Source organism: Geotrypetes seraphini, chromosome 2, assembly GCF_902459505.1.
Source record: "Geotrypetes seraphini chromosome 2, aGeoSer1.1, whole genome shotgun sequence".
Lineage (NCBI taxonomy): Eukaryota > Metazoa > Chordata > Amphibia > Gymnophiona > Dermophiidae > Geotrypetes > Geotrypetes seraphini.
The window spans coordinates 342495229-342510221 of record NC_047085.1 but is presented as its reverse complement, the minus strand read 5'-3'; the positions used below and the strand labels follow the sequence as shown (position 1 = coordinate 342510221).

The 14993-nt window shown below is 40.2% G+C and overlaps 1 protein-coding gene across 2 annotated transcripts in view; it reads right to left on the bottom strand.

Annotated features, from left to right (window-relative positions):
* The window catches only part of CNTNAP2 (contactin associated protein 2), a 2440986-nt gene that overhangs the window by 1995059 nt on the left and 430934 nt on the right, over positions 1–14993 (bottom strand). The window lies entirely within an intron of this gene.

Sequence of the window (14993 nt, the reverse complement as noted above, 5' to 3'; positions counted from 1 at the left end):
CCCCGATCACGTGCCTGCTACAAATGACTGCCTGCCCTGACTCTCCCACCCTTCCCCGCAGTGCAAGCCGTGGTTTTAACCCGCGAGCTTAAGCGGGTTAAAACCATAGGCTCCAGTTTAAAAAAAAAATCTCTGTCAGCCTGAAAGTATGCGCATGTGCCAGGATCGCTATAGAGCGGTCCGGGCAGGCAGATGGGGGCATTCCTCCGATCGCCCCCATCTGCACATTGTTGTTCTGCGAATTCATCGTTACTGCCCAGGTCGGGCCCGATTGGGCAGGTTCGTGAATCTAGCCCTAAGTAATAGTTTTAAAACAAACACATAATTAAACTCTGGAATTTATTACCAGAGAATGTGGTGAAATCAGTTAGCTTAGCAGGTTTTATAAAAGGTTTGGATAATTTCCTAAAAGAGAATTCCATAGGCCATTATTGAGATGGCTTGTGGATATTCCTAGGATAAGGAACATAAAATCTTTACTACTTGGGATCTTGCTAGGCATTTAGGAGCTGGGTTGACCACTGTTGGAAGCAGGATACTGGGCCTGATGGACCTTTGGTCTATTCAAGTATGGCAATTGTTATGTTCTTAAAGTGACAGCCAAAAACTGGAAATAACAGCTATAAAATACATTTTAAAGCACCATGTCTAAAAGTGACTTTTATTTCTACAGATATGGGTAAGAAAACATGTGTTAGATCAACAACATTTTGATATTAATTGTATGAATGTCTAAGAGTTGAATTACCAAAGATTCACATATAATTAACAATAAAATACAGGCTTGGCTAATTTCTTCTGGAGAAATTAACCAATTCCCCAAGTGGATCAGCAATCTTCCTTCAAGGTCTAGCAATTGGACAGGATGCCTTATTAAAGAATAAAGGGATCATATTAAAGAATGCATTTAAGGACAAAGTAATAAGAAAAAGCCAATCAAATATACAGTAGGCATAATTTCCAAAAAGCAACAGAAGGAGAATTGGATAACTATGGCAAATTGTAACCTGTAGACTGTACAGTATACTTCTGCCTACGAACTTGCAGGGGTTAAGGGCAGAGCCGGCCCACGAATATAAAAAAAACGCGAATAATATTTGGCCTGGTTCTACCCCTAACCCCCGCTTCCCCTGGCTTTTTAAGCTCTGAAAGTCCCCCCTTAAGTCTTACCTGGTGGTCTAGTGGGTTTTCGGGGCAGGAGCGATCTTCCTACACTCCTGCCCCGTGCAGATCGCTCCCATAGTCTCTTGAGCCAATTCCTGTGAGCATGGGAAGATTGCTCCTGCCCCGAAAACCCACTAGACCACCAGGTAAGGCTTAAGGGGGGGGGCCTTACAGGGCTTAAAATAGCCTGAAAAATGAAAATGCATTTTTTTTATTTAAAACCGCGAATAAGCGAATCCGTAGACACGGAATTTGTGAATATGGAGGGGGAAGTGTATTATATATATTACCGTAGTATGTGTCAAGTTATGATAAAACTTGTATCGTAAACATACTGAAATTATGGCAAATCCAGTGCAAATCGTAACCTTTCATAGTGTATATTACATATGTTTAACCTGTAACCCCTTCTGAGTTATTGGGGGAAAATGGGATAGAAAACAAATTAAATAAATAAATAATGCATTAGGAGCAGAGATCGAAGCTAAATAAGGATAAATTTGCTCTAAAACTGAGAGACATATTAACAGTATGGATGATAAGGCTGTGAAAAAGTCCTTATCAGATTTGATTGAAGCACAGTCCTCAGAGGCTTTTAAGCATAAACAAGGCTTATGTATAACCAAGAATGGTTGCAGTGTTATAGAGATGTACAGAGCAAAGTGAGCTCCTGAAACAGACAATAGAAAGACAAGATAGAGTAAATTAAAACCTACACTTAGCCTCAAACCTGTGAAACTATAGTAAGATTAAAGTCAGGGTGCAAGATAACAGACAAGTGGGTGAGGTGTAACACAGTTTTTAATCAATGAGCAAAAATGTATTTCCCTCGTGACAATACAGTGGAATGGCTGCATTTATACTCAGAAATAGAGTTGTAAGAAGCAGTTCAAATCAAATTCATGTCTGTCAGCTTTCAGTTCAGTTCCCTAAAAATCTACTGGTTTTATCTGCCGTTGTGCAATTAATGTAATGTAATGTAATTTATTTCTTATATACCGCTACATCCGTTAGGTTCTAAGCGGTTTACAGAAAATATACATTAAGATTAGAAATAAGAAAGGTACTTGAAAAATTCCCTTACTGTCCCGAAGGCTCACAATCTAACTAAAGTACCTGGAGGGTAATAGAGAAGTGAAAAGTAGAGTTAGAGGAAAAATAAAATAAACATTTTAACAAGACAGCATTGATCTAAATACTTTGGAAGGTAGAAGAGAGGAGAGAAAGGAGTAGAAGCAGAAGGGGGAGCCGTTGAACAGTAGAATTCTGGAGAAATTTAAATGATAGAAATAGAACAAAACAAAGACAAAAGGCAAAACAATAGATAAGATTAAAGATAAATCATAAGCTGGAAAGAAAAATAAAATAAAACTTAATTAATTAAAAAATTAATTCACCGGAGGGGGGGGGGGGCATTTACAGATGATTAGCATATGCTCTCTAATACAGAGTCCATTTTATTCATATGGGCCCTGTGTCTTCCTGGCTTTTTTGCTATCAAATCTGTCATCTTCAGTTAATTCAGAATACTGTAGTTAAGCTCATTCATGATACACCTAAGTATTACATTACATTAGGGATTTCTATTCCACCATTACCTTGCAGTTCAAGGCGGATTACAAATGGATTGTCCAGAGATTAGAAGTATTTAGGGAGCAGTTTGTATATTTCTTTGAGTTGCTAAGGATTACATCTGAATTGTCATGGTATTAGAAGTACATATGGAGTAGTTGCAGGTGATGCTTGGGACATTTCTGATTGTGTTAGTTCGGTTTTATGTGTTTTTTTGAATAGAAAGGTATTTCTTTTTTGAAGGTTTTGTAGTCTGTGGTCGTGGTCAATAGGATGTAGAGTTGTGGGTCGAGTGTTGCAGCTTGAGTGACTAGGAGGTTGCGTTACCCTCCTTCTGCAATCAGAGCATAGCTTCCAGTCATCATCTTTTAAAAATTGACACTAACCCATCAAATTACGCATATGGCTTCTTAACTTATTGCATACACACCAGTGCATACTTTGCTTTCAGTAGACCAGCACTTTCTTGTTGTCCCATCGTACCTATGTAGTCATTCCTTCTGAGCTAGAACTGCATGTTTTTCATAGTTGTTCCTACACTTTTGAACTCTGTACCCTTCAGTTTCTGGTTATAACCTTCTTTCAATAACATTGACACACACTCTGTTTATGCAGCTCACTCCCATCCAAATATAAATAATCCTTCATCGACAAATTTGTTGGCAAACTATTGGATGCAGCTTTAGTCAATTACAATTAAGTCTTAAACATCAATTTTTTTTTCAATTGCACAACACAATTAGTAATTCAAAACACATCCACAGTATCTCCCAGAATGGCTGCTCAATGACCTGGAGCCATTTGGTGTCAAAATTAATTCCCATAATTAACATCAGATGCTTTGCCCATGATTCCTCATGACTTATAGTGTCGTCTAGCCATACCTCAACTCATAAGAAAATGTTTAACTTAATCAGGTATCCCAAAATGATATTTCTAGCCACATCTGGTGATACTAACCCTTATCTAAAGGACCAACCACTCCCTGCTGTGACTAAAAAAAAAACCCTCCCAAATTCAAAAACTACCCAGAAGCCAAAGATCATGTGCCTCCTCACCCTAACATGCTCTCCAACCAAATAACTCCCACAAAATCTCAAGATGGGAAGACAGACCCCTGTCCTAAAAATCCTCCCTCACCTGTTTCCTCCCATCAAATAAAGAGCAACCCAGCCTGTCAAATGCCCTTCCTTTTTTTTCCTTATCCCACCTATAATTCACCAATCACACCCAACCAATCATAGCCCTCCTTCCTCACTGTCACAACCTAACTACCCATACCTGCTCCGTCTCCCCTTCCTATGCCCTTCCTTGCTTTCCCTCAACCCTTCCCAGCCCCTTGCCCCTTCACCCTTCCTTGCCCCCTCTCCTCCCAAACCAACCCTAACAAAATCTCAGCCTAATTGGAGTTGCTTGTTAGTCAATGTTAATAAACCCTAGCTTAATCTAGGGGCACTAAAAACTTTCCTCTTCAATAAAGCCTTTGACTCCACTTGAACAATGTTTTGCAGGTTCTGTTCTGTATTACAGCCGATTGCTTTTCTGATACAGCCCTGGGACGTGCTACATGCATACTTGGTCTCTCCTTCCTCACTTTTGTATCTCTAGGATTAATTTTGTCTCCTTCCCTCTAATCCCATATTAAGCAGTAATTATAACTTAGCATTCCTCTTGTGTTTCTCCTCTCCCCTATTCTATTAGCCTTGTTTTTATACTCTCTTTTTAATTTTTGTTTGTAAATTGTTTAGATTTTCATTGATTTGTGCTATATTAAATAAAGTTGAACCCTGAACCTTAGGGATGTGCGCTGGCACTGCCAGAAAAAGATTTTCATAGTCTTGTGTGTAAGTGTGTGTATGTATGTAAGAGTGTGTGTAAGTGTGTGTGTATATGTAAGAGTGTGAGTGAGTGTGAGTGAGTGAGTGTGTGTGAGTGTGAGTGTGTGTGTGAGTGTGAGCAAGAGTGTGAGTGAGTGTGAGTGTGTGTGAGTGTGAGTAAGAGTGTGTGTGTGTGTGTGAGTGAGTGAGTGTGTGTGAGTGTGAGTGCGAGTGTGTGTGTGTATGTGTATGTGTTCTCACGGTGGCCAATCCAGGTCACTAGTGCCTGGCCAAAACCCAAGGAGTAGCAATATTCCACGCTACTGACCCAGGGCAAACAGTGGCTTCTCTCATTTCTTTCTCAATAACAGACTATAGACTTTTCCTCCAGGAACTTGTCCAAACCTTTCTTAAAACCAGCTACACTATCCACTCTTAAAACATTATGAAATTCTAATGTAAACCCACTGTGACCTGGTGAAGGTTAGGCATGATCATTTATGCCATGCCAAGGGTTCTCAACCCACAGAACACAAACAGGCCAGGCCAACGATCGTTTTGTGGCCGGTAACCACTGCTTCAGGGCCTTAGCGCCAAATCCAGGCTATCAGTACGCAGTACGCTAGCTTTCTTGGCTTGTGTGGTACTTTTGTTTTGCAGTGATATTTTTGAATCTTTGTACTATACCTCCCTCCATTCCTCCCTGTTTTTTGTAGATAAATCTTCATGCAGAACCTCCATTTTATGCAAATCTGTGTCATACATATTCTTTGTGGATTTCCTGAAAGCCTGAATGGCTAGGAGTGTCCTGAGGACTGGATAGAGAACCCCTATGCAAGGCCAATGGCTCATATAAATGGTCATGTCTAAGCCCACTATACTACATGCACAACTGATAGTGAGAAGTGACCTATTGATAGACCCAGAGGTTGTGGAATTAAATCCCAGGGCTACTCCTTGTGACCTTAAGCAAGTCACTTAATTCTCCAGTGCCCCAGGTGCAAAATAAATACCTGTATATACAGTATGTGAACCACTTTAAGTGTGGTTGTATACAAAAATGCAGTGTACAAATCCCTCTCCCCCCTGCATTCTATACGTTGTGTGCATCATTTGGCGCCATGCCTATGTCCCACCCCTGTGTATATCCTATTGCAGTTATGTGACAGTACTTATGCGATATTCTATAGAAAGCACATAGTGCATTTTGGCATGTTATCTGCCAATTAGGCATTTACACATGCATGAAGCACATAACTGCAAAGGTCTATTTATAGGTGCCCACGCAAGCCAACCACATGCTCATGAATGCTCACCCATTCCAAGTTTATTTACAGTTTGATTTATCGGTCATCAGCAAGTATCTGGCTGGTTTACAATACTAAAATAGAAGTTTAAAATAATTAAAGTAAAATAGAGTAGTACGTGGACAAGGCAAAGGGGAGGGGGGTTGACACAAAAGGTGCTAGGGGGAAGACTATTCAAAAAATACATCGAAGTTAAACTAAAGATTAAAACGGAGGGAAGGAGGGGAGGGGAAGGAATAAGCGAGGAGGGGCGGTCGCTTCTTAAAAGCGGTTCTTAAAGAACAATGAAAGATGGCTGGAGAAAGGGCTAGCTTGTATTTTGATAAGCATCTTGGAATAGAAAGGTTTTGAGTTTGATTTGGGATAAATGATCCCAGGAATTTCCCATAGTGATTCTGCAGAAATATGTGATCCGATGAGTGAAAAGGTACCATAAGTGGAGTTAGAAATAACAGAGATAAAGGCTATAAGAATTCAGAACGGCAGCTTTCATTTTTAAAAGTTTTGTATACTATAGGGTCAGTAAAATGAGATATGCAATTTTTTTTTACCCACAGCTTTGATGCCTTTCATGTTCTTCAGCCTAAACCTGCAGGTATCTTAAATGGGGTATGTGATTTCTAGGATTCTTATTTTTTTATTGATAAACATTTCTCATTTTCTAAAGATGCAATTAGTTCATACCTGAGGCTAAATTTTCACAGGATTCAGCAGTTTATAACCCTTTATCTTAAAAATGAGCAGAAATGAGTAATTTTATAACCAGAATAAGTACACAGGAGAGAGTTGGAAATATCACACTGACACAATAGCAAACAGGTTGTAAAAGAGAAAATGTCAGCCACCCAACTGTCCAATTTTATAAAACAGTAGCACGATTTTTAGCATCAGCACATAGGAATTCTTTTTTAAAATTATTATTTATCTATTATTTCAAAAAAGAACTTCCAAGCATTAAACATCTTGAACAGAAAGTTAGATTAAGACGACAATAGTATTAAATCAAAATTGATATAGCTTGCAAGAAAAATTAAACATCACTTAGGTCTCCTTTTACGAAGCTGCGTTAGCAGCTTTATCGCACGCAACTTTTTAGTGTGCGCTAACCCCCGTGCTAGCCGAAAAACTACTGCCTGCTCAAGAGGAGGCGGTAGCGGCTAGTGCAGCTGGTAAATTAGTGTGCGCTATTACGCACATTAAACCGCTAACGCGGCTTAGTAAAAGGAGCCCTTAATCTATCTCAAGTCCTCTATAATATGATCCAAGATTAAAGCAAGGGCAAATTTTAGTAAATTTTAGAATTAATTATTATGAGAAAGCAGTAAGCTGTGCTGGGAGTAAGCCCATTTTTATTCTTTAGAGCAGGGGTGCCCAATAGGTCGATCGTGATCAACCGGTAGATCGCCAAGGCAAAGTGAGTCGATCACGGAGCCCATCCCGGGCTCCGTGATAGACTCACTTTGCCTTGGCGATCTACCGGGCCGATCAGCCTTCCTCTCCCTGACGTTAATTCTGCCGTCGGAGAGGAAGTTCGGGCCAGCCAATCACTGCCTGGCTGGGCCGGAACTTACACTGAGATGGCAGAACTGACGTTGGGGAGACGAATGCTGGTTGGCCCAACGCAGGGAAGCAGGGAGAGCTTGGGGCGGCAGCAGCTTGGGGGCCTGTTACCTGATGGTGGTGGCGGCTTGTGGGGCCTGTTCCCCGATGGCGGTAGCAGTGGCTTGGGGGAGGGCAGGGAGACAGAAGGAAAGAAGGAAAACAGAAAAAAGAAAGGGGGCTTGAAGAGAGAAAAAAAGAAAGGGAGGCAGGGAGAAAGAAAGGGCAGGGAGAGAGGAAGAAAAAGTTGGGGGAGGGAATGAGGTCTGGAGGGGAGGAAGCATACAGGCTGAAAGCAGGGAAGAAAGATTGGATGCACAGTCAGAAGAAGGAAGTGCAAGCAGAGACTCATGAAATCACCAGACAACAAAGGTAGGAAAAATGATTTTATTTTCAATTTAGTGATAAAAATGTGTCTGAATTTATATCTGCTGTATATATTTTGCACTATGGCCCCCTTTTACTAAACAAAAATAGTGGTTTTTAGTGCAGGCAGCCTATGAGCTTCGAGATCAGCGTTGGGCATTCAGCGCAGCTTCCTGCGCTATAAACTGCTATTGTAGTTTAGTAAAAAGGGAGGGGGGTATATATTTGTCTATTTTTGTATGGTTGTTACTGAGGTGACAGTGCATAGAGTCATCTGCCTTGACCTCTTTGAAAAAACCCAGAATAGGAATGATAATTAACATTTTCTCAGCGTACAGTGCTTTGTGTTTTTTTTAAATTTTATTGTTGGTAGATCATTTTGACTTGGTCATTTTAAAAGTAGCTGGCAAGCCCAAAAAGTGTGGGCACCCCTGCTTTAGAGCAACAGAGTGGAACGAAACAGCAACAAGATCAACTATTAGACGTCACTAATTTGATAGAAGCCTCCGATATGAGTATTGCTACCCCAGCGACACTCTTATAAAACAGTAGCACTCCTACCAGATAAAGAATGGATTATGAAATTATACTTCAAAAATAAATCTGAAGAGTTCCTGGGACATAAAATACAGGTTTTTCCTGATGTTTCTAAAGAAACATAAAGAAGGAGGCGTCAATTTTTGATTCTTAAATCTGCTGTAACCTCAATTGGAGGAATTTTCTTCCTTAGATATCCATGCAAATGCATCATAAGATATCAATCTTTCAAATATGTCTTCTTAGATCCATCTCAATTATCTAACTTTGTTTTACTAAAACATCTTGGTCAAGAAGAACTTCCAACAGCACATAGGAATTCTATGAGCGTAGGAGCTGTTCCCACCATGGCCAGCGCTAAAATCCGTGCTACGGTTTTGTAAAAGGGAGGAGAGGGTTAACTGTAGAAAAAAAAAAGACTTCAATAAAACAGGAGCATCACAGAACAGCACACTGCTGTGTAAATAGTAAATTCACTGTCATCACTGGTCAAAAAAATGGAGCATTATTGTGATTTATGGCGCCTGGGTAACAATGTCTAACAGCACCCTATTGGAGATGTGGAAGATAGAAACACAATGATCTAATCTATTTTTGCATTGCTCATACCTTGGTAGGCTCAAGGCGATTTAAAAAGGGGGCGAAGAAGGAGAAGTGGGAGGAGGGGTGGGAAAAGAGGAGGGTAGGAAGTAACAATGATGATGCTAGAATGTGGGGCAGAGCCATTTTGATGATGTCTAAACTCTGAGGCCTTGATATTTGATCCTGCGCACCTTCCTGGTAAGAGCCGGACTTACGAAGCTGTGGAGTTTGTTGTTGCTGCATTTCCCCTCTGCAAAATGGGGTCTCCCATTGGGATTGGATATAGCTGGGACCATGGCTTGTAAAATATGGACCATGCTGAGAGCTAAGTGATTAATTTTGAATTAACATTGAGTGTTTCAAGTTATTACATGACTGCAGCTAATGTAATTTTTTTCCTGCTGAATTAGAGAATTGTTTGGCGTAGAGTGTTGTGGAGTTTTTTTGACCATTGATAACAATGAGCTTACTATTTACACAGCTGTGTGCAGTTCTGTTGACGCTCTTGTTTTTTTGAGGTCTTTTTTCTCCACTTAACACAGTTGGGTGGCTGATGTTTTCTCTTTTACAGCAAAAGAGAGTTGTCTATTTGCTACTGTTTCAGTGTAATTTTATAACTACCCAAATCAGCGAAAAGTAAATACATAATTTTCGCTATGCCGGCTTGGTAGAATTTTTACAGGAAAATACAGAATTTATTCACTTTTAAAGTATTAAAAAAAAGTATTTGTATACATTTACACATGCTAAATTGTGCAGGGTTTTTTTTTTCTGAGTAAATATATATGTGAATGCTTTTGCAAATTCAAAATTGCATGTATAATTCCAAATCCTATCCCACCACAAGGGTGATTGTATGACCGGGTGCCTAGCATAAGAGTAGGCATATATTCTGTAAAGTAAAGTAGGCAGTGCCTCTTCTTTATAGAACACTGCTGCAACTGGCAGAATCTATGCCTACATACTATACAAGGGGCCGATGAAAGGTTCTCAGCCCAACCAAGAAGAAAATGATGTGGAGCCATGAAACTTACAAGTTATTCCACACTTTTCATTTCAGTGAGGCAAATGCATCTAGTACATGGGCACATGTATAGGGAAACCAAGCCATTGTGTCATCACTGATGACGTTGGCTCTTAGGCATTGGTGGAATGAGGCATTATGACATCACAATACGAGGAGCCACTGAAAAGTTCTCAGCCCAACCAAGAAGAGAATGATGTGCAGCCATGAAACTTACAAGTTATTCCACATTTTTGACACTTTGCATTTCATTTCATATCATTGAAATGTATCAAAAGTGTGGAATAAATTGTAAGTTTCATGGCTCCATGTCATTCTCTTCTTGGTTGGGCTGAGAACTTTACAGCGGCCCCTTATATAAGGCACAATTACTTTCACCAGTCCTATGGCTGGTGTAAATGCTGTCTCCTACATTTTAGCTAAAACACACATAAATGATAGAATACAATCATTTATGTGTGTATGTATGTACTCTGCCTGTATTCCTTCCAAATTCCCACAGGTGTATACTTTCCTTATAGAATTACCCCCCAAATATATACTTCTACATGCAGGCAATTTTATAATAGTTCTCTTCTCCAAGCTGAACGGCTCTAACCTCTGTGAGGAAAGGCCACAGGAGCGATGTGTGAAGTTTATAAAATTCTGAGTGGATTGGAATTGCTAACCACAAATCAATTGTTTCCTCTTTTACACAGTGCACAAAGAGTAGAAGACATATTACTAAGGAGTTTATTTAAAACAAATATGTAAAAAAATATATATTTTTTTTAACTCCAAGTATAGTTAAGCTCTGGAATTCCTTGCCAGAAGACAGAATAAAAGCAGTAAGTATGGCTGGCTTTAAGAATTCTTTGGGCAAGGTCCTGGAGGGGAAGGGAATTTAGCTCATGATAAGATATATGTAGGCACAGGAGACATTTTTCTATTCAAGGGCTGCGTTTGTACCTGAAGTAATAGAAGGTTAAAGACCTCTTTTACAAAGGTTCAAGGTTCAAGGTTTATTAATATTTGATGTATCGCTGAATCTGTTTACAAAGCGATGTACACAAGTAAAAAAAAGAGATAAAATTATAGAGATACAAATTAAAAATTCATTAACATCCATTTTAAGACAAGACAGACTTGAAATGGGGAGGGAAGAAGGGCAAAGATTACATCTGTTATATCTAGAAAAACAAATACAGAAAAAAACATAAGGAAACAGGGGTGGGTAAAAAATTAAAAACTAGAAAATTTTTTAATATTGAGTATTAAAAGCATCTTTAAAAAGGTGAGTTTTTAAAGATTTTTTTAAAAGAAAGAAGATCTTTTCCATTTGTAATATGTTGTGGTAAAGAGTTCCACCATTGTGGGCCCATAACAGAAAACATGTCAGCTCTTCTTGTTCCTATTGTTTTAAGGGAAGGTATAGCTAGTAAGTTTTGAGAGGATGATCTGAGTGAGCGTACGGGATTATAAGGAATTAACATTCTTGATATAAACTGAGGCTCGTTGTGGACTAGGGTTTTAAAAATAAGCAGCATTACCTTAAATAAAACGCGGTGGCTGATAGGAAGCCAATGATGGTCTCCACCCGGATGGTCTCGGGACTCAAGGATCTATCATACGAAAAACGGCTTGACAAATTACAGCTATACTTGCTCGAGGAGCGCAGAGAGAGGGGGGACATGATCGAGACGTTCAAGTATCTTACGGGCCGCATCGAGGCGGAGGAAGATATCTTATTTTTCAAGGGTCCCACGACAACAAGAAGGCATCCGTTGAAAATCAGGGGCGGGAAACTACGAGGTGACACCAGGAAATTCTTTTTCACTGAAAGAGTGGTTGATCGCTGGAATAGTCTTCCACTACAGGAGATTGAGGCCAGCAGCGTGCCTGATTTTAAGGCCAAATGGGATCGGCACATGGGATCTCTTCACAGGGCAAAGGTAGGGGAGGGACATTAAGGTGGGCAGACTAGATGGGCCGTGGGCCCTTATCTGCCGTCTATTTCTATGTTTCTATGTTTCTATGAGCATCGATAAATAGTGGCGTGATGCTGCTATGGTAAATGTACCAAAGCCTATAGGAACTGAATGGGTTTCGATGCATTTGCCATTGTATAAGTGATCCTAAGTAACTTGTCCAAGAGTTCAAGGAGTCACAGTGAGATTTAATCCTGGCTTTCCTGGTTCTTAGTCTTTTGATCTAACATAAGAATAGCCATACTGGGTCAGACCAGTGGTCCATCTAACCCAGTATCCTGTCTGATTCGGACGTATGGCACTAGACGCCCAAAGTTGGTAGTGGTAAAATGTCCATTCTTGAAAAATACATCTAGAATATTGATCGTCCAGACCACCAGTACATCTATCTATATATCACATTTTCAACCAAAAATTTGTCTAAGTTCCAAATGCCCAGAACAAGACCATTTGGACATGGGAGGGGCCAGCATTGTGATGGACTGGCCACCAAGACATGGTAACAGAGCAGTGGGGCACCTTACAGGGCACTGCTGTAAACTTCAGAAAAAGGGTGCCATATAAACATCTCACTAGAACTCCCTTATAAGATATGGTGAATCCCACAAAACACACTATATCCACCTGTCTATCACCCCAAAAGCCCTTATGGCTGCAGGTGGCACCTACAGGACATGGCAGTACAGTAGTGTTGGGGGGATTTTGGTGGGCTCATATTTCCCACCATGAATGTAGTGGTTAGAGTGACTTATGGGTCTGGGTGACCTCCTCTCTATGGTTCACTAGCCCTCCTCCCAGGCTACTTAAGACACCTATATGCAGCTCTACTAGACTTTCCTATAGCAGGTGCTGATATTATGGATGTTTTTATTCTGATATTTGTGGCAGTGTCAGGATGTTAGTGATCACTGGGGGAGTGTGTGTGGGTCTTTACGTTGTCTGTGCAGTGGTTATCTGGTCACTTTGGATATATTTTTGGGCACTTATACCTGCTTTTACATCATCTAACTCACAACATATATATTTCATCCAGAAAGTCTCATAAACCATTTGATTATCCATGCAGGACAACTAAGTCTAGGTCAGCCCACATCTTGCCCAAATACTGCCCTATCCACTCCACCCGAAACGCCCCTTTTAGCTCTGGGTGCACAGCGGTATTCAGAGGCATAAAAAGTCCCTGGCTATGTCCAGAAAGTCATTTTGATAATTATTGGCACTTGGACGACCTGTCTTTTTATTTATTTATTTATCATTTTCATATTTAAACAATCAAGCATAAACTTGTACAGAAAGCTTTAAGCATAAAATAATAATATAAAAATTGTTTATGTAAAGAAACAATATATGCTTAAACTTAGCTCTAGTCCCCAATTAATAGGTTCCAAGATTTAACTTAACGGAATAAAGAAAAATTTTAATAAAGAATTCAAAGGCTGGCTTGACTGAGATCAAGTTGACTTAATCACCTCATTACAATTTCTAATATTGGGCTTTTTAGATCTTATCTTTTTCCTTCTCCAGTCGTGACAGTGATAGGAAAGTTGTCAATTGAGCAGGCTCAAATACATACTTTTGAGAAGAGTAACGTACTACACATTTACAAGGATGACGTAAGTAAAATGTCGCCCCTATAGCCAGAACCCCAGGTTTCAACAATAATTCTTTCCTATTTTTTGGGTATCCCTGGCCAAATCCGGTGGATGACCTGTCTTTTAGGTCATCTGAGTGCCGACTTGGATGGGTTTAAAGAGGTGTTTAAGTTTTGATTATAAGCCGCAGAGGGTGTTTGAGTATTAAAGGCTTCCCCCCAATTCCCCCACATATAAACACGACCACAGATAAAAGCCAAATGGCCCATCCAGTCTGCCCATCCGCAGCATCCACTATCTCCTCCTCTCTCTAAGAGATCCCATTTGTCTGTTCCACGCTTTCTTGAATTCAGACACAGTCTTTGTCTCTACCTCCTACACTGGGAGACTATTTCACACATCTATCACCCTTTCTGTAAAAATAAATAAATAAATAAATAATTAAATTTTACTTAGATTACTCCGAACCCATATACACACCATCTACACTTTCTGTATTCCCAGAATAGTCAGGTCTTACCACATTAGAGACCACCCCTAACTCCCTTCCATGGAATCAACTATGTGTCCCTCAGGTATCCAAGTGCTTCCACCCCATCAACTTTTAGCTTCCAAGTATCACCTCTCACCCCTATCAGTAGACTGGTAGGTGACAAGAGAGGGGTCTGGGTAGTTTAGGCACACTCGACAGGGGAGGGAGAGGGTTGTTAGAAGTTGGGAAGAGACCGTTAATGCTGAGACTAAAGGAATAATTGGGTCAAGAAGGCGACAAGATTAGATGCTTGACTAGAGCTCTCTCTTTTGATTTATCTGGTTTGCCAATGAGTGCTTACCTTAGCAGTGTTTGCTGTGGGAAAGCGGAAATGAGTGCCACAGGCTTGCCTTCCAGTGTTGGAGGCCCCAAAGTACTTTGTCCAGACCATTATTTCTGGAGTGATGATCTGAAAAGCAACAACAGTAGTACTGGTTTCAAGAGGGATGCTGAATGTGTCAATTGAACTTAGTGCTGACTTAGGCTTCATTGAGTCTGGATTAGGGACAGGCTCCCCCTCAACCTGGAAGCAATACCAGTGCAGGAGTGGCTGAAGGACTGCTATCCTGAGTGGAGTTTGTGGCAATCAGCCTTGGAGGATCAGACGTGAGGCAACCGTTATGGGAGTACCCTTCTGAAGCTGGAAGATCACTGCCCTGAGACTTTGCAGGTGCATGGTGAGAGAAAAACACGAACAGCAAGTACAACTGAAACAACTAAAACTTGACATTGTTAAAGAAATATCTTTCATTTCCATAGACTATATGGAAAAATGTCAGACGAAGAACAATTTGAGATTTTTGAAATTTCCTAGGTCCCCTATAGTATCAGCAGTTGAAATAGTATGGAAATGCCTTCATGAGATATTATTGATTCCATCTGAAATATGCCAACAATAATGAAAACCCAATACCACATTATTAAGAGAGGGCTG